The sequence below is a fragment of the Procambarus clarkii genome, chromosome 9 (genome assembly GCF_040958095.1).
Source record: "Procambarus clarkii isolate CNS0578487 chromosome 9, FALCON_Pclarkii_2.0, whole genome shotgun sequence".
Taxonomy (NCBI): Eukaryota; Metazoa; Arthropoda; class Malacostraca; order Decapoda; family Cambaridae; genus Procambarus; species Procambarus clarkii.
The window spans coordinates 8,499,864-8,520,188 of NC_091158.1; positions in this window are offsets into that span (position 1 = coordinate 8,499,864).

Sequence of the window (20,325 nt, forward strand, 5' to 3'; positions counted from 1 at the left end):
GGTTCTTTAGCTTCCTCCTATGTCCCCTTGTTTATGTAGCTTACACATGTCACCTCATATATATATATATATATATATATATATATATATATATATATATATATATATATATATATATATATAAATATATATATATATATATATATATATATATATATATATATATATATATATATATATATATATATGAGATGACCTCGTACATATTCCGCCGTGTAATGTTGCCAGACTTCAAAAACCATCGGGCATACCAGACTCTCATGCCAATCTCCTTCCTGTGGCCGTGATGGCGCTTAATGAGAACAGGTAAGTCTCCATCCCACCAAGGTAGTCAGCCAGGGAGGCTGATCACAGGTATATTGCTCCGGAGATCATTAAGCCTCCCCTCTCCCCTGGTAATAACTCCGGTGATTGGCTCCTTGGTTCATCAGCCCTCAACACCAGCGGGTAAAGACGTCTCCTGGTTGAGGAGGCTAGTGGCTGCAAGTCTCGTAGAAAGGTAGTCCCTCCTGCCTCGTCCTTGTCCCCTTGATCCTAACTCTCGTAATACCTCTCTAGTTAAAACAAAATTCGTAAATATTTATTACTTTTGCATCAATATATCCATTATTTCAATTACAGTTTTAACTTGTATTATTTTAATAAATAATTTGTATTTAATGATCTCTTTTGTTTTGATATAACTGTATTTCTGTATTATGAATGTTATCACCCAATGTGGGACTCATTACAGGAAGGGAAGAGGGTTAGATACAGAGGCTGAGGAAGACACAATTATGAGTGGGTCGCGGACCTAATTACTGTGCTGGATTACCACCTCCTGATTAGTCGCCAGCGTGAATCCCAATACATAAGATGTCCTCCACAGACTTAATAAGAACATTTTCTTCTTTCAGTTCCCGTCTCGTACCGACGTATTAGTAAAAATTAGAGCAACGTAATATTGACGTTTGCTGTGCGTCGACCTCGATAGGTTAGTTGGGTTGAGTGGTTTCGTATGTTTCTGGTTGGGTAATACAGTTGCATTTTTTACGGAGTGACAAATCGAGAGAACGGGTTGATTTTGTTGACCAGACCACACACTAGAAGGTGAAGGGACGACAACGTTTCGGTCCGTCCTGGACCATTCTCAAGTCGATTGTCGATAGGTCACAATCGACTTGAGAATGGTCCAGGACGGACCGAAACGTCGTCGTCCCTTCACTTTGTATTGTGTGGTCTGGTCGACATACTTCAGCCACGTTATTGTGACTCCTCGTCTGCAACGGGTTGATTTCTGCGCCTGCCCCGTGTGTTCCTCCTGTTCACACAGTTCGTCGAGCGTCGCATGTGAAGTGGTTTAGCCAAACCAGAAGCGTACCAACCTAGGCAACCCACCAAACCCATCGAAGACAATGCGCCTTAGTTCGAGTTTGCGTCAGTTTTGCGGTGATTTTAATATAACTAAAGCCTCATGTGGTCAATAGCGTTACAATTCTGGTGCATTAAGTGTGAGGACAGGTTTGTGTGGCCATTTTTAATGGAAATGATCACTTTTGTACTTACATATTTGTATTTACCTATTTATGCTTGTGAGAGAGTGAACTCCAGCTCCTGGATCTCGCCATTTAGCTAGCTGTTGTCTAGTGTAATTCTTCACAAGATGCTGGCACAGTTGCTGAGTACTGTGCCAGAAAACGTTACCTTAACACGTGAGTGATTCAGGCAGCCCATTCTCCAGTATTGATAGTACTATCTCAGTACTGTCACCAGTACTATCACCAGTAACGACAGTACTATCACCAGTAACGACAGTACTATCACCAGTAACGACAGTACTATCACCAGTAACGACAGTACTATCACCAGTAACGACAGTACTATCACCAGTAACGACAGTACTATCACCAGTAACGATAGTACTATCACCAGTAACAACAGTACTATCACCAGTAACGACAGTACTATCACCAGTAACGACAGTACTATCACCAGTAACGACAGTACTATCACCAGTAACTACAGTACTATCACCAGTAACGACAGTACTATCACCAGTAACGACAGTACTATCACCAGTAACGACAGTACTATCACCAGTAACGACAGTACTATCACCAGTAACGACAGTACTATCACCAGTAACGACAGTACTATCACCAGTAACGACAGTACTATCACCAGTAACGACCGTACTATCACCAGTAACGACAGTACTATCACCAGTAACGATAGTACTATCACCAGTAACGACAGTACTATCACCAGTAACGATAGTACTATCACCAGTAACGACAGTACTATCACCAGTAACAACAGTACTATCACCAGTAACGATAGTACTATCACCAGTAACGACAGTACTATCACCAGTAACAACAGTACTATCACCAGTAACAACAGTACTATCACCAGTAACAACAGTACTATCACCAGTAACAACAGTACTATCACCAGTAACGACAGTACTACCACCAGTAACAACAGTACTATCACCAGTAACGACAGTACTATCACCAGTAACGACAGTACTATCACCAGTAACAACAGTACTATCACCAGTAACAACAGTACTATCACCAGTAACAACAGTACTATCACCAGTAACGACAGTACTACCACCAGTAACAACAGTACTATCACCAGTAACGACAGTACTACCACCAGTAACAACAGTACTATCACCAGTAACGATAGTACTACCACCAGTAACAACAGTACTATCACCAGTAACGAAAGTACTACCACCAGTAACAACAGTACTATCACCAGTAACGACAGTACTACCACCAGTAACAACAGTACTATCACCAGTAACGATAGTACTACCACCAGTAACGATAGTACTATCACCAGTAACGACAGTACTATCACCAGTAACAACAGTACTATCACCAGTAACGACAATACTATCACCAGTAACAACAGTACTATCACCAGTAACGACAGTACTATCACCAGTAACAACAGTACTATCACCAGTAACAACAGTACTATCACCAGTAACGACAGTATTATCACCAGTAACAACAGTACTATCACCAGTAACGACAGTACTATCACCAGTAACAACAGTACTATCACCAGTAACGACAGTACTATCACCAGTAACGACAGTACTATCACCAGTAACAACAGTACTATCACCAGTAACGATAGTACTATCACCAGTAACGACAGTACTATCACCAGTAACGACAGTACTATCACCAGTAACAACAGTACTATCACCAATAACGACCGTACTATCACCAGTAACGACAGTACTACCACCAGTAAAGACAGTACTACCACCAGTGAAGACAGTACTACCACCAGTAACGACAGTACTACCATCAGTAACTACAGTACTACCACCAGTAACGACAGTATTATCACCAGTAACGACAGTACTACCACCAGTAACTACAGTACAACCACCAGTAACTACAGTACTACCACCAGTAACGACAGTACTACCACCAGTAACGACAGTACTATCACCAGTAACGACAGTACTTTAGGTTATTTCATCTAACATTTGGACTGTTGGACTCCAAGAGTTCACATTTTATATGATTGAATTACCCCAAATGGCATTCTAAGAAAATTAAAAAGTAACTAAGGCATCTAGCCTAACCTTGTACTTCCTAGCAATGCAGGGCCTAATATAAGCTATCTTAGGCCTAATAAAATATATATATATGTGTGCTATACTAGACCTTGGAATGTTTAAATTTGGGTTTTGGCTTCTTTCGTACCCCTCTACAAAATGAATAGTACAGAAAGGGGAACAGTGTAGGCTGCAACAGTCCATGTTTTGTACGTTTTGTACCATTTGGCCAAATAATAGCTAAATATAGCATTATTTTAGGAGAGTGGGTTGAGTTGCGCCGGCCACACAGTAACACATGATCACTAGTACATTACTTGGCAATTGTGTTGTTGTATGTGTTCACTTTGTATGTTCATGAATGTATGTGTTCACTTTGTATGTTCATGAATGTATGTGTTCACTTTGTATGTTCATGAATGTATGTGTTCACTTTGTATGTTCATGAATGTATGTGTTCACTTTGTATGTTCATGAATGTATGTGTTCACTTTGTATGTTCATGAATGTATGTGTTCACTTTGTATGTTCATGAATGTATGTGTTCACTTTGTATGTTCATGAATGTATGTGTTCACTTTGTATGTTCATGAATGTATGTGTTCACTTCGGAAGCCAATATCCAGCGTGACACAGATGAAGGCGTTGTCAGGCATAGTTTCCTGCCAGCAGGCCCACAAGCTTCTATATCCCCAAACTGTACTATCTCTAAGTATACTTTTCTCTGCAACATATGAATATGAGTTTGCAATAAAGTTATTATTATTAATTTTACTCAGCGTAATTTTTTTTTTGCCTGTTCATGAAATGATAAAAAGGGATAGTTATACAATAATTAATTTATCGGGGACAGAAAGCTTGTGTGTGTATATATATACTTCAGACTTGTATCGAGGTCCCCTCCTAGGTCAAACTACTGACCCTTCCTAGATTGTCACCCCACGACCGAAGCCAAACTGTCGGCTACCTATTTATTTCTAAGTCAACAGAGGCATTAGATGAAAGGAAACATACCCAATCATTTCTATTCCGCCGGGAATTCCAACCCGGGAAGAAAGATTACCATGTGATTTCTGTCACTAAGTGTTTCGTTAAAAGACGGCAATGGTTTGACCAGACCACATACTAGAAGGTGAAGGGACGACGACGTTTCGGTCCGTCCTGGACCATTGTCAAGTCGATTGTCACTAGCTAAACAAGGTAGGCTAATACCCACCTGACGAAGGTAAACAACTCAAGTTAAATTCCTGTCTGATGAAGGTTAACAAGACAGGTTAACACCCCCCCCCAGCCTGACGAAGGTCACGTGACTCGTTAAAAAGAAAATGGGTAATAATTATTGAGCCGGGGGCCTAACGAGACACCTTCCTCGCTTCTTGTGAGGGCCCAATCACCTGTCAGTCTCCACTTTATGGTGATTTCCAGGAGGCAAGATGACGAGGCCGAAAGTAATTAGTGGGTGGGAAGGGGAGTGCTTGAGGCCACCAGGGCTGGGGAAGATGGTGATGGTAATGGTGCCAGTAATGGTGGTAAGCCAGGTGATGGTGGTGATTGTGGACATGGTGCTACTAGCCTGCGGGTGATGTCTGTGCCAGATAAGGAAGGTGGTGGACGTTGCAGTGGTGAGAATTGTGGTGGTAGTAGGAATGATGGTAGCGGTGATGGTAGTCATGTTTAGTGCTACGGAGGTGGTACAAGCTATGGAAACGGTGGTGGTGGTGGTGTTTGTAGCAGTGTTGGTTATGATAGTTGTAGTGAAGGTACTGGAGACAGTAACAATGGAGGTGGTGGATGTCGGTGTTGTGCGTGGCGACGGCGAGACACTTTAGATTCTAAAACCTAATCCGGGATAAAAAAAAAAAAAAAATATATGGTCTAGTGATGTCACACTCCTTATGCATTATAAAATTCAAAATGTTATATCTCATTTTGGTTAGCTGAGGATAGGTTAGGTTAGGATAGGATAGGTTTACCTAAAGAGCAGTAATGAGGTAGGGCGGTGAGATTTGGCTCAGGTCTTGTGCCCTTCTCAGGTGAGGAGGCAGACGGTCCCCGATAAGAACCAAGAGGGCGGCCAGACATCACACTCCCAGACCCTGACTCCAGTAACTTAGTATTGCAACTCATTAGTATTCTAGCTCTCAAGGTGCTAAACGTTCATATGTACACCTAGAGGTATACCCCATTGCTCCTGTGTATATACACAGAGTTGTTGACCAGACCACACACTAGAAGGCGAAGGGACGACGACGTCTCGGTCCGTCCTGGACCATCTCAAGTCGATTGTCTTGAGAAAGGTCCAGGACGGACCGAAACGTCGTCGTCCCTTCACCTTCTAGGGTGTGGTCTGGTCAACATACTTTAGCCACGCTATTGTGACTCATCGCCTGCATATACACAGTTTACCTTAGTCCTGAACAATGTTCAGGACTAAACAATACATGCTGGATGGTCAGTAGCTTTTTGTGAGGCGTAAATGACCCTCCAGAGGTTGAGAGGTTTCATGCCCTACACCTAAACAAATCACGTGCTAGACATTAAATAATCTTCAGCTCATCGTAGAATGTCAAGTTTGATGAGACATGTTCCTTGAAGCTGCAGACCCGCACTTTTTACATAGATCCAAGTTATTAAATCATAAGAAAATACTGCGGCTATACAATGGGATCGAACCAACGTCCCTGGCCTCCCCAGGCGAATATATTTAACCGACAGTGAGGTTAAGTTTCTTTCAAAGCGTATGCTTTTGTGATAGAAGTTTTTCATGAGCAAGTTTTGTAGTCTTCTTGCTCTTATAATTAACCTAATCTTCTGCTTGGAGACGGTACGGGTCACATTTATATCAATGACTTTCAGGACTTTGTCTTCCAATTTGTGGGCCGTGGAAGAGAGATTCCTGAAGAATATTTTAATCGGAGGGACTGATAATGAACTGTTCTCTGTTTCGTCTGAGGAAGCAATGCAGCACATTTTCCTTTTAATGATCTCTGACAGATGCAGTATTAGAGTATCCATTATTAACTCGGTCCTGCCTTACTCCACAGAGGTCGTCGTTAACCTGCTTCCAACTGGAGCTGTGTGAGTGTGAGAGCACGGTTGACATGAGCACTGATAACACTCCGCCTGTATATATATCACTTCTAGCATTAAGGCACATTCCTAAGATAGTTTCCTTAGAGTAGTTGTGTGGCCGCGTGTGTGGTAGAAAATAATAATAAAATAAGTAGACTGCAGTGTGAATGCCACCACTCCTTTCCAAGACGATTACATCTACGACAGGTAGCTTACCTTTACTGTTTATCCATTAGGTGAAACTTAGCAGTGAACCTCGCTTGAATGCATCATCTACCTGCTGAAATACCTCATCTTTGTACCAACAGCAGACGTGTGGTTATAGGTCCATATCAACAAGAACTTTCACTCCGATCGTGCGCATGTACAAATTAGCGAATAGGGCAACAATAGGGGGAATCCACAGCAATGTCATATATCTGATTGTACATGTGACCTTCATGGGTCAGATAGATTGCCTCTTTAATACACTCTTTAAGCAGCTTCCTTAGTGTGCCTTCTGGGATGTCATGGGAAGTGCAAACTAGATCCAGATAAACTCTGTCCATCGTATGTATGTATGTGTATATATATATATATATATATATATATATATATATATATATATATATATATATATATATATATATATATATATACATACATATATATATATATATATATATATATATATATATTTTTATATATATATATATATATATATATATATATATATATATATTTATATATATATATATATATATATATATATATATATATATATATATATATATATATATATATATATAAAGTAATGTTTATATTTGGTCAATCAACAAACACTGAAGTCTTAATTTCCTTTCACAATATTTTCCTTGACCATCGTCTGAGAGAAAATAGGGAAAGCAGAAAGGAGCAGCAAGACTAGTGTGCCCAGCATCCTTATGGACGAATTTACGACCAATGGCAGCACCATTTCGCCTTTAGCGAAGCCCCCCTCTCATAGCATTATATGCCATGGGGCTTTAATGAAGATAATCAGGTAAGCGTGACATAATGAGATTTAATTACTATAAATTACCTGTGATTACTGCCACCCTTATTAACGGCTGGTCATCAAAGGCCACCAATAAATATGTGACGAAATGTGCCGTAATAGCCTTTAGTCACGGCTTTAGTAAGGTAACTTTTTCCTCACTTCTCAATACCGTGATAATTCTCCAGTGAAAATGTTTAATTGCTCGTTTGAGAGCAGTTCCAAATAATCTTAAATTGCTTACTTTCCCCCTCTACTTACGAATGAATACGAAAGAAAAATACAGGAATTACCATACGAGTTTAGTTTGTAATTCTTTTTAATTCCTTGCAATTATCAAGGGGAAAGTAGAGAGGGGGAAATAAACAAGTCACTAATTGATCATTAGAGCCATCACCTCAACAAGCAGGAGGCAATTACTAAACCAGATCATAATTGGGTGCTCGTTCAAGTGTTTCCGGTAAGAGCGATCAGCTGTTGGTCTGTCTTGAGAGTAGAGAGTTTTTATTATTATTATTATTATTTTCTACCACAGACGTGGCCACACATTTACAGTGCTAATCAGCATATATACATTTTCTTCTGTCCTGCTCGGGGCGGCGCAAGAAAAGTGTCAAGCCGCGTGACGATGGTCGAAAACACGGGGAAATTACACGAAGCGGTCACATCTTAGTAGGGTTCAACTCGGCAGTGTAACAAACTTTCTTCCTTTCTTAATCGAACACTTTGCGAACACATGAGTGACCAGCCCGCTCGTCCGCGACTTGTAAGAAAATTTATATTTAGTAAAAAGAAAAATTAGGGAAATTTTACTTTTGAAAGCAAAAAATTGAAAATTTCAATTTTAAATTTTCTATTGAAAAAATACAATACTGTAAATTTTTTGTACTTAAAATCAATTACATATGTACAATGCTTTATGAATAATTTTTTCTGTTTGATTTGATTGTTACTGTTCGGTGTCATTAAAATATTAAACATTTTGCTATTTTCACAACAATTTAACTTACAGATCTACAATTAGCGTTGCCAGATTCGCAATGCGGACCAGGTTCTCAGCGCTCATTAGTTAATATATAATATTTAAACAATTGCTGAAATAATAATTGTAAAACAAATGATAATAAAAATATTTCCTAATGGGGTCCAGGCCAACCTTACCTTGAGGTTACCTTGAGGTGCTTCCGGGGCTTAGTGTCCCCGCGGCCCGGTCGTCGACCAGGCCTCCTGGTTGCTGGACTGATCAACCAGGCTGTTGGACGCGGCTGCTCGCCAAAGCTACCTACTACACATACATAAATAAGCCGGATAAACCAACACGTTCTCTTAGTTAATGCGCCTCATTTTTAACGGAATAAACCTATCCGTCAAAAAACTGAAACTAAAATGTAAAAAAAAATAAATGCATTAAAATATTGATGTGTTCTAGGTATCGATCACTGCCGAAATGTCACTAAACCGTAAAAAAGAAAACTGTTTCACCTAACCAGGGGCGAGATTCACGAAGCAGTTACGCAAGCATTTACGAACCTGTACATCTTTTCTGAATTATTGGCGGCTTTGTTTCCAATTATTAAACAGTTAATGAGCTCCGAAGCACCAGGAGGCTGTTTATAACAATAACAACAGTGTCCTGGGAAGTGTTCATGCTTGTAAACTGTTTAATAAATGTAACCAAAGCCGTCAAAGATTGAGGAAAGATGTACACGTTCGTAAGTGCTTGCGTAACTACTTCGTGAATCTGGCCCCTGACACGTTAGAATGCAAGCAACCCGCCTAATCTTTCCATGTAGGTGCATAGAAAACGTTAATATAAGGGTGCTCTAATTTAAACCAATGCGTCGCATCTGTGACGGATTGAAGGGTGGACGGGTGTAGGAGAGAGCACACAACACCTGTCCCTCACTACCCGGCTGTTCCCTACACCACAAAATATTACGGGGTCACCATAGCCCGTGCTACATGGACACCGTTCTGAGTAGCTAAATCTGAAACAACAACAACAATTACAACATACCAATCAGTAACTTATGGGTGTAGGAACAAGGCACTTACGTCGCTCGTATCATTTTTAATATAATACCCATTGTTGGGGACAGGATGCCCGCACCTGGGCTCATCTCTATGCCAACTAATTGCCTTCCCAGGATGCCACCCACAACAGTACCTGTCAGGGGAATGGAAACGTGCCTAATCGTTTCTGCCCGCGAACCTCGTTTGTAAATCAAGGACGTAGACCACTATGCTACGTCTTGAAGCATATTTTGGCAACACGGCGGCGACCAAGACAACCGGTTACTACTACCCGTAATGTCTAGCATATATGTTACAGCACCGCTCCTGTGCCAGGTAAGTTCACTACGGGCTCACCATAGCCCGTGCTACTTTCAACTTTTTTGTTCTTAGTAGCTGACTCTAAAACAACAACTATTGGTTAGACAAAATATATATAATTAAAAAATCAAAATAATTAATTCCACATCAACCCGTTTTAAAAATAAACAATGCAGAGTGACGGTAAATTATTAAATACAACTGATTACTTTATGATACGAAACAATAAAGTATTTTTTGTTTGATAATATTTGAAGTAACTGGATATTGACCTTTTCACTCGCGTGAGTAAATCTCCCGGTTTTAATTATGACATCCGGTCGGGAGTAACCGGTTAATTACGTGACTGGTTAGTAATTAGAGGGGGTGGTGGTGGGGGCGGTGGTGTCAGTAGCAGCTGCAACAGTAGCAGTCACACAGGCAGCTTCTGCAGGGAGCACACACAGGGGCAACAGCTGTCACACCACCAGTCACGTAACTCGTAAGTAAAGCATATGCATATATATATATATATATATATATATATATATATATATATATATATATATATATATATATATATATATATATATATATATATATATATATATTCCTTCTGAAGATGTATTTAATATACGAAAGTACTTAAGGAAATTCCTGTTTCATTTTCCTCCGTGGTCTGACTTTGTCACATTCTTAATCACGTGTTTATTTTCGTGATATACACACACATATATATATATATATATATATATATATATATATATATATATATATATATATATATGAGAGAGAGAGAGAGAGAGAGAGAGAGAGAGAGAGAGAGAGAGAGAGAGAGAGAGAGAGAGAGAGAGAGAGAGAGAGAGAGAGAGAGAGAGAGAGAGAGAGAGAGAGAGAGAGAGAGAGAGTGAGAGAGAGAGAGAGAGAGAGAGAGAGAGAGAGAGAGAGAGAGAGAGAGAGAGAGAGAGAGAGAGAGAGAGAGAGAGAGAGAGAGAGAGAGAGAGAGAGAACAAGATTTAGAGTTATGGTAGGATTATTTTTACTAATATAGAACTGTCACGATTTTAAAGAAAACAAAAAATCAATAAATGAAATCAAATCACATTACTGATACAAGAATCTATAGGGAAATCGCGGCAGTGGATGAGTAAAGCAGAGATACAATAAAGAACACAGTAGTAAAATGTCCTCCAAGCCAGAACTTGACAATAAATTAAAGAGAAAAAACCCATACATGTCAAAGCCCAGAAACCAGATGAAAAACTAAACAAATTAAGGGGGAAGACGAGAGAGAGAGGTGGTGACGGCTCTGATACTGAAACCCTGTGGCCGGGTGTGGGGTGCTTGGGGGTGGGGTGCTTGGGGGTGGGGGTGAGGGTGAGGGTGGGGTGGGGTGGGTAGGGGGGGGTGGGGTGGGTGATGGGGGGGGGTGGGGGTGAGGGTGGGGTGGGGTGGGTAGGGGGGGGGGTAAGGGGGTGGGGTTGGGGGGAAGGAGGTTAATTCATGGATCTCTTCTACACCAGGGGTGTACATAGGTCTCTCCACACCAGGGGTGTACATGGTCCTCTCCACACCAGGGGTGAACTTGGTCCTCACCATATCAGGGGTGTATCCACACCAAGGGGACTTCACTAGCTTACTTGTATAAAAATGGGTTTACTTAACTATTTTTACTTTTTAAATCATTTTAACTAAAAATAATAGGGATAAATATAATATGGGGCTTTGAATGGTTTTAACGTTACGTGGATTAAAATGCATTTATTGAAAACAAAAATCATGTTCTCACCTTAAAACCATCTCATGACTGATGGAATGAATCACAGGAGTGGGGCTGTTCCCCAAACGCTTCAGTCTGAAGAGACTGAAGCGTTTGGATAACTTTTTGTTTTCACTTGATGCACCTGTTCACCTAGCAGTAAACATGAGCCCAGGAGATAGGCAACTGGTTGGTCATGTGGGCCTCGACAAGGTCACCAGACGGTCTGACCCCGTCCAGGTCACACCAATGTTTACAACACATTTACATCCAGACCTATACAAATATTTACTAGTAGTCCATTCAAGCATTTACTAGCAGCTAGTAGTAGTAACTAGTAAATACTAGTTACTGCTAGTTACTAGCAGCCCCATACAAACATCACACTAGCAGCCCCATACAAACATCACACTAGCAGCCAGATATAAACATCACACTAGCAGCCCCAAATAAACATCACACTAGCAGCTCCATATAAACATCACACTAGCAGCCCCATACAAACATCACACTAGCAGCCCCATACAAACATCACACTAGCAGCCCCATATAAACATCACACTAGCAGCCCCATATAAACATAACACTAGCAGCCCCATATAAACATCACACTAGCAGCCTCATACAAACATCACACTAGCAGCCCCATACAAACATCACACTAGCAGCCCCATATAAACATCACACTAGCAGCCCCATTCAAACATCACACTAGCACCCCCATACAAACATCACACTAGCAGCCCCATACAAACATCACACAAGCAGCCCCATATAAACATCACACTAGCACCCCCATACAAACATCACACTAGCAGGCCCATATAAACATCACACTAGCAGGCCCATACAAACATCACACTAGCAGGCCCATACAAACATCACACTAGCAGGCCCATACAAACATCACACTAGCAGGCCCATACAAACATCACACTAGCAGGCCCATACAAACATCACACTAGCAGGCCCATACAAACATCACACTAGCAGGCCCATACAAACATCACACTAGCAGGCCCATACAAACATCACACTAGCAGGCCCATACAAACATCACACTAGCAGCCCCATACAAACATCACACTAGCAGGCCCATACAAACATCACACTAGCAGGCCCATACAAACATCACACTAGCAGCCCCATACAAACATCACACTAGCAGGCCCATACAAACATCACACTAGCAGCCCCATACAAACATCACACTAGCAGGCCCATACAAACATCACACTAGCAGGCCCATACAAACATCACACTAGCAGCCCCATACAAACATCACACTAGCAGGCCCATACAAACATCACACTAGCAGCCCCATACAAACATCACACTAGCAGGCCCATACAAACATCACACTAGCAGGCCCATACAAACATCACACTAGCAGCCCCATACAAACATCACACTAGCAGGCCCATACAAACATCACACTAGCAGCCCCATACAAACATCACACTAGCAGCCCCATACAAACATCACACTAGCAGGCCCATACAAACATCACACTAGCAGCCCCATACAAACATCACACTAGCAGGCCCATACAAACATCACACTAGCAGGCCCATACAAACATCACACTAGCAGGCCCATATAAACATCACACTAGCAGCCCCATACAAACATCACACTAGCACCCCCATACAAACATCACACTAGCAGCCCCATACAAACATCACACTAGCAGGCCCATATAAACATCACACTAGCACCCCCATACAAACATCACACTAGCAGCCCCATACAAACATCACACTAGCAGCCCCATACAAACATCACACTAGCAGCCCCATACAAACATCACACTAGCAGGCCCATACAAACATCACACTAGCACCCCCATACAAACATCACACTAGCAGCCCCATACAAACATCACACTAGCAGCCCCATACAAACATCACACTAGCAGCCCCATACAAACATCACACTAGCAGGCCCATACAAACATCACACTAGCAGGCCCATACAAACATCACACTAGCAGCCCCATACAAACATCACACTAGCAGGCCCATACAAACATCACACTAGCACCCCCATACAAACATCACACTAGCACCCCCATACAAACATCACACTAGCAGCCCCATACAAACATCACACTAGCAGCCCCATACAAACATCACACTAGCAGCCCCATACAAACATCACACTAGCAGCCCCATACAAACATCACACTAGCAGGCCCATACAAACATCACACTAGCAGGCCCATACAAACATCACACTAGCAGGCCCATACAAACATCACACTAGCAGCCCCATACAAACATCACACTAGCAGCCCCATACAAACATCACACTAGCAGGCCCATACAAACATCACACTAGCAGGCCCATACAAACATCACACTAGCAGCCCCATACAAACATCACACTAGCAGGCCCATACAAACATCACACTAGCAGGCCCATACAAACATCACACTAGCAGGCCCATACAAACATCACACTAGCAGGCCCATACAAACATCACACTAGCAGGCCCATACAAACATCACACTAGCAGGCCCCATACAAACATCACACTAGCAGGCCCATACAAACATCACACTAGCAGCCCCATACAAACATCACACTAGCAGCCCCATACAAACATCACACTAGCAGCCCCATACAAACATCACACTAGCAGCCCCATACAAACATCACACTAGCAGGCCCATACAAACATCACACTAGCAGCCCCATACAAACATCACACTAGCAGCCCCATACAAACATCACACTAGCAGGCCCATACAAACATCACACTAGCAGCCCCATACAAACATCACACTAGCAGCCCCATACAAACATCACACTAGCAGCCCCATACAAACATCACACTAGCAGCCCCATACAAACATCACACTAGCAGGCCCATACAAACATCACACTAGCAGGCCCATACAAACATCACACTAGCAGCCCCATACAAACATCACACTAGCAGGCCCATACAAACATCACACTAGCAGCCCCATACAAACATCACACTAGCAGCCCCATACAAACATCACACTAGCAGGCCCATACAAACATCATACTAGCAGGCCCATACAAACATCACACTAGCAGGCCCATACAAACATCACACTAGCAGGCCCATACAAACATCATACTAGCAGGCCCATACAAACATCACACTAGCAGCCCCATACAAACATCACACTAGCAGCCCCATACAAACATCATACTAGCAGGCCCATACAAACATCACACTAGCAGCCCCATACAAACATCACACTAGCAGCCCCATATAAACATCACACTAGCAGCCCCATACAAACATCACACTAGCAGGCCCATACAAACATCACACTAGCAGCCCCATACAAACATCACACTAGCAGCCCCATACAAACATCACACTAGCAGGCCCATACAAACATCACACTAGCAGCCCCATACAAACATCACACTAGCAGCCCCATACAAACATCACACTAGCAGCCCCATACAAACATCACACTAGCAGGCCCATACAAACATCACACTAGCAGGCCCATACAAACATCACACTAGCAGCCCCATACAAACATCACACTAGCAGCCCCATACAAACATCACACTAGCAGCCCCATACAAACATTTAAGTCAGAACTTGCTACAATAAAAAAAGAATATCACCCCTTGGACACAATCATCAATTTAAAAAATATATTTGTAAATTTATTATTCACAAAATATGTCTGTGTGAGGGAGTGAGGGGGAATCTGAGGGAGGGAGTGAGGGGGAATCTGAGAGAGGGAGTGAGAGGGAATCTGAGTGAGGGAGTGAGGGGGAATCTGAGTGAGTGAGAGAGAATCTGAGTGAGGGAGTGAGGGGGAATCTGAGTGAGGGAGTGATAGGGAATCTGAGTGAGGGAGTGAGGGGGAATCTGAGTGAGGGAGTGAGGGGGAATCTGAGTGAGTGAGAGAGAATCTGAGTGAGGGAGTGAGGGGGAATCTGAGTGAGGGAGTGAGGGGGAATCTGAGTGAGGGAGTGAGGGGGAATCTGAGTGAGGAAGTGAGGGGGAATCTGAGAGAGGGAGTGAGGGGGAATCTGAGTGAGGGAGTGAGGGGGAATCTGAGAGAGGGAATCTGAGGGAGTGAGGGGAAATCTGAGTGAAGGAGTGATAGGGAATCTGAGTGAGGGAGTGAGGGGGAATCTGAGTGAGGGAGTGAGGGGGAATCTGAGTGAGGGAGTGAGGGGGAATCTGAGTGAGGGAGTGAGGGGGAATCTGAGTAAGGGGGAATCTGAGAGAGGGAGTGAGGGGGAATCTGAGTGAGGGAGTGATAGGGAATCTGAGTGAGGGAGTGAGGGGGAATCTGAGTGAGGGAGTGAGGTGGAATCTGAGTGAGGGAGTGAGGGGGAATCTGAGTAAGGGGGAATCTGAGAGAGGGAGTGAGGGGGAATCTGAGTGAGGGAGTGAGGGGGAATCTGAGAGAGGGAGTGAGAGGGAATCTGAGTGAGGGAGTGAGGGGGATTCTGAGTGAGGGAGTGATAGGGAATCTGAGTGAGGGAGTGAGGGGGAATCTGAGAGAGGGAGTGAGGGGGAATCTGAGTGAGGGAGTGAGGGGGAATCTGAGTGAGGGGGGATCTGAGTGAGGGAGTGAGGGGGAATCTGAGTGAGGGGGGATCTGAGTGAGGGAGTGAGGGGGAATCTGAGTGAGGGAGTGAGGGGGAATCTGAGTGAGGGGGGATCTGAGTGAGGGAGTGAGGGGGAATCTGAGAGAGGGAGTGAGGGGGAATCTGAGTGAGGGAGTGAGGGGGAATCTGAGTGAGGGGGGATCTGAGTGAGGGAGTGAGGGGGAATCTGAGTGAGGGGGGATCTGAGTGAGGGAGTGAGGGGGAATCTGAGTGAGGGAGTGAGGGGGAATCTGGGTAAAGCAAGAAATAAAAAGGACACTGGGCTTCTCCGTCCACCAATGAAGTGAGTAATGAGAAACTCAAGATTGGGAGCAGCAGCCCCGCTTGTTGACAGATGGTTCCAACAGGTGGCTCGACCAGCTGCCTCGCCCACCACCACCACCACCTCACATGCCTCGCCCACCACCACCACCACCTCACATGCCTCGCCCACCACCACCACCACCTCACATGCCTCGCCCACCACCACCTCACATGCCTCGCCCACCACCACCACCACCACCTCACATGCCTCGCCCACCACCACCACCACCTCACATGCCTCGCCCACCACCACCACCACCTCACATGCCTCGCCCACCACCACCACCACCACCACCTCACATGCCTCGCCCACCACCACCACCACCACCACCTCACATGCCTCGCCCACCACCACCACCTCACATGCCTCGCCCACCACCACCACCACCTCACATGCCTCGCCCACCACCACCACCACCACCACCACCTCACAAGCCTCGCCCACCACCACCACCACCACCTCACATGCCTCGCCCACCACCACCACCACAACCTCACATGCCTCGCCCACCACCACCACCACCACCTCACATGCCTCGCCCACCACCACCACCACCTCACATGCCTCGCCCACCACCACCACCACCACCTCACATGCCTCGCCCACCACCACCACCACCACCACCACCACCTCACATGCCTCGCCCACCACCACCACCACCACCACCACCACCTCACATGCCTCGCCCACCACCACCACCACCACCTCACATGCCTCGCCCACCACCACCACCACCACCTCACATGCCTCGCCCACCACCACCACCACCACCTCACATGCCTCGCCCACCACCACCACCACCACCACCACCACCTCACATGCCTCGCCCACCACCACCACCACCACCTCACATGCCTCGCCCACCACCACCACCACCACCTCACATGCCTCGCCCACCACCACCACCACCACCTCACATGCCTCGCCCACCACCACCACCACCACCTCACATGCCTCGCCCACCACCACCACCACCACCTCACATGCCTCGCCCACCACCACCACCACCACCTCACATGCCTCGCCTCGCAAACCACCGCCAGAGAAACAGGAAACAGGAAAGAAGAAAGAGGAGACATGATAAAGAAAGGAAGCAAGAAAGAAGAGAAGAGACAGGAATGAGGAGGCGGAAAACGAGACGGGAAAGAAGAGATAAAGGAAAAAAGGACGCTATAACTTCAATTGATGTACCAACTGGAATGTGTCAAGTCTACAGTGCTGTGGCTGACGCAATGAGTCAAGTCTACAGTGCTGTGGCTGACGCAATGAGTCAAGGCTACAGTGATGTGGCTGACGCAATGAGTCAAGGCTACAGTGCTGTGGCTGACGCAATGAGTCAAGGCTACAGTGATGTAGCTGACGCAATGAGTCAAGGCTACAGTGATGTGGCTGACGCAATGAGTCAATGCTACAGTGCTGTGGCTGACGCAATGAGTCAAGGCTACAGTGCTGTGGCTGACGCAATGAGTCAAGGCTACAGTGATGTGGCTGACGCAATGAGTCAAGGCTACAGTGCTGTGGCTGACGCAATGAGTCAAGGCTACAGTGATGTAGCTGACGCAATGAGTCAAGGCTACAGTGATGTGGCTGGCGCAATGAGTCAAGGCTACAGTGATGTGGTTGACGCAATGAGTCTAGGCTACAGTGTTGTGGCTGACGCAATGAGTCATGGCTACAGTGATGTGGCTGACGCAATGAGTTATGGCTACAGTGATGTGGCTGACGCAATGAGTCAAGGCTACAGTGATGATGTGGCTGACGCAATGAGTCAAGGCTACAGTGATGATGTGGCTGACGCAATGAGTCAAGGCTACAGTGATGTAGCTGACGCAATGAGTCAAGGCTACAGTGATGTGGCTGACGCAATGAGTCAAGGCTACAGTGATGTGGCTGACGCAATGAGTCAAGGCTACAGCGATGTGGCTGACGCAATGAGTCAAGGCTACAGTGATGCTGTGGCTGACGCAATGAGTCAAGGCTACAGTGATGTAGCTGACGCAGTGAGTCTAGGCTACAGTGATGTGGCTGACGCAATGAGTCAAGGCTACAGTGCTGTGGCTGACGCAATGAGTCAAGGCTACAGTGATGTGGCTGACGCAATGAGTCAAGGCTACAGTGATGTGGCTGACGCAATGAGTCAAGGCTACAGTGATGTGGCTGACGCAATGAGTCATGGCTACAGTGATGTGGCTGACGCAATGAGTCTAGGCTACAGTGATGTGGCTGACGCAATGAGTCAAGGCTACAGTGATGTAGCTGACGCAATGAGTCTAGGCTACAGTGATGTGGCTGACGCAATGAGTCAAGGCTACAGTGATGATGTGGCTGACGCAATGAGTCTAGGCTACAGTGATGTAGCTGACGCAATGAGTCAAGGCTACAGTGATGTGGCTGACGCAATGAGTCAAGGCTACAGTGATGTGGCTGACGCAATGAGTCAAGACCCACGAGGTACACATTTAAGCGTGCATGCAATAACACAACCACCAAAGCACAAGCACAAACGCACACAAATCAATTTATAAACTGCCAAGTCGAATGCCAATCATTATATTTGTTTACATATTACTTTGGAAACCCCTGTCCGTGACGTCAGCACTTCCAACCGGAAGACCGGTTCATTCCCGTCACCGATAAAATGCCCGAATTGAACCGAATGCATTCCTAACAACACCTATCAGTCACCCCTGCACAATGTACGAGTTGCTACGGATAGTCAGGCTGAATAACACGCTAGTTTATCAACCAATTATATACCGAATACAGACTCCAAGGGATATATATATATATATATATAACACAGATGCGGGTGAGGTTCACTGAAAACGCAGTCGTCGCCTGTCAAAAACGGTAACATAAAAGTCAAGAGTTGACAGTCGCTTGCAAATGTCAATACTACAGAGAGCATTGTGACGCTTGCCTATGCAGGACGTCAAAATGGCTTTAAGCAAGATGATGTTGTGCTGCGTGCAAGCTTTACTGCAACAATATCAACTGCGTGATTGTGTAAGATTATAAATAATGTTATACTTTTCCTTTAGACTCTCAGAAAACATTATTGCAATCAGAAAAAAAATGTTTATTGTGGTGTTTAGGTTAAATTCTACGTTCACTGAACAAAATAAAACATTTGTAAATTCCAGGCTCTCCCATTCAAGGCAGGTAATAGTTTTTTATTGACAGTTTCAGCCCTGCTCCTGTGCCAGGTAAGTTCACTACGGGCTCACCATAGCCCGTGCTACTTGTTACAGCCCCGCTCCTGTGTCAGGTAAGACCACTACGGGCTCACCATAGCCCGTGCTACTTGTTACAGCCCCGCTCCTGTGTCAGGTAAGTCCACTACGGGCTCACCATAGGCCGTGCTACTTGCAACTTTTTGTTACCAGTTGCTGAATCTTAAACAAGGAAGGCAACAGGTGTACCAGGAGAGTTTCACCAGCACTGTGTGTGACACCATTGGTGCAGCTACTCCCAGTGTGATTATTGGGCGAACTTAACGAGCATAATCATTGGTTTATTCTGTGTTCACAAATGGTTGATTCAGACTGTTCACAAATGATTTATTCAACGTGTTCAAAATTATTTCTTCAAAGCGTTAACAAATTATTTCTTCAAAGCGTTAACAAATTATTTATTCAGTGTTCACGAATGATTTATTCCAAGGGTTC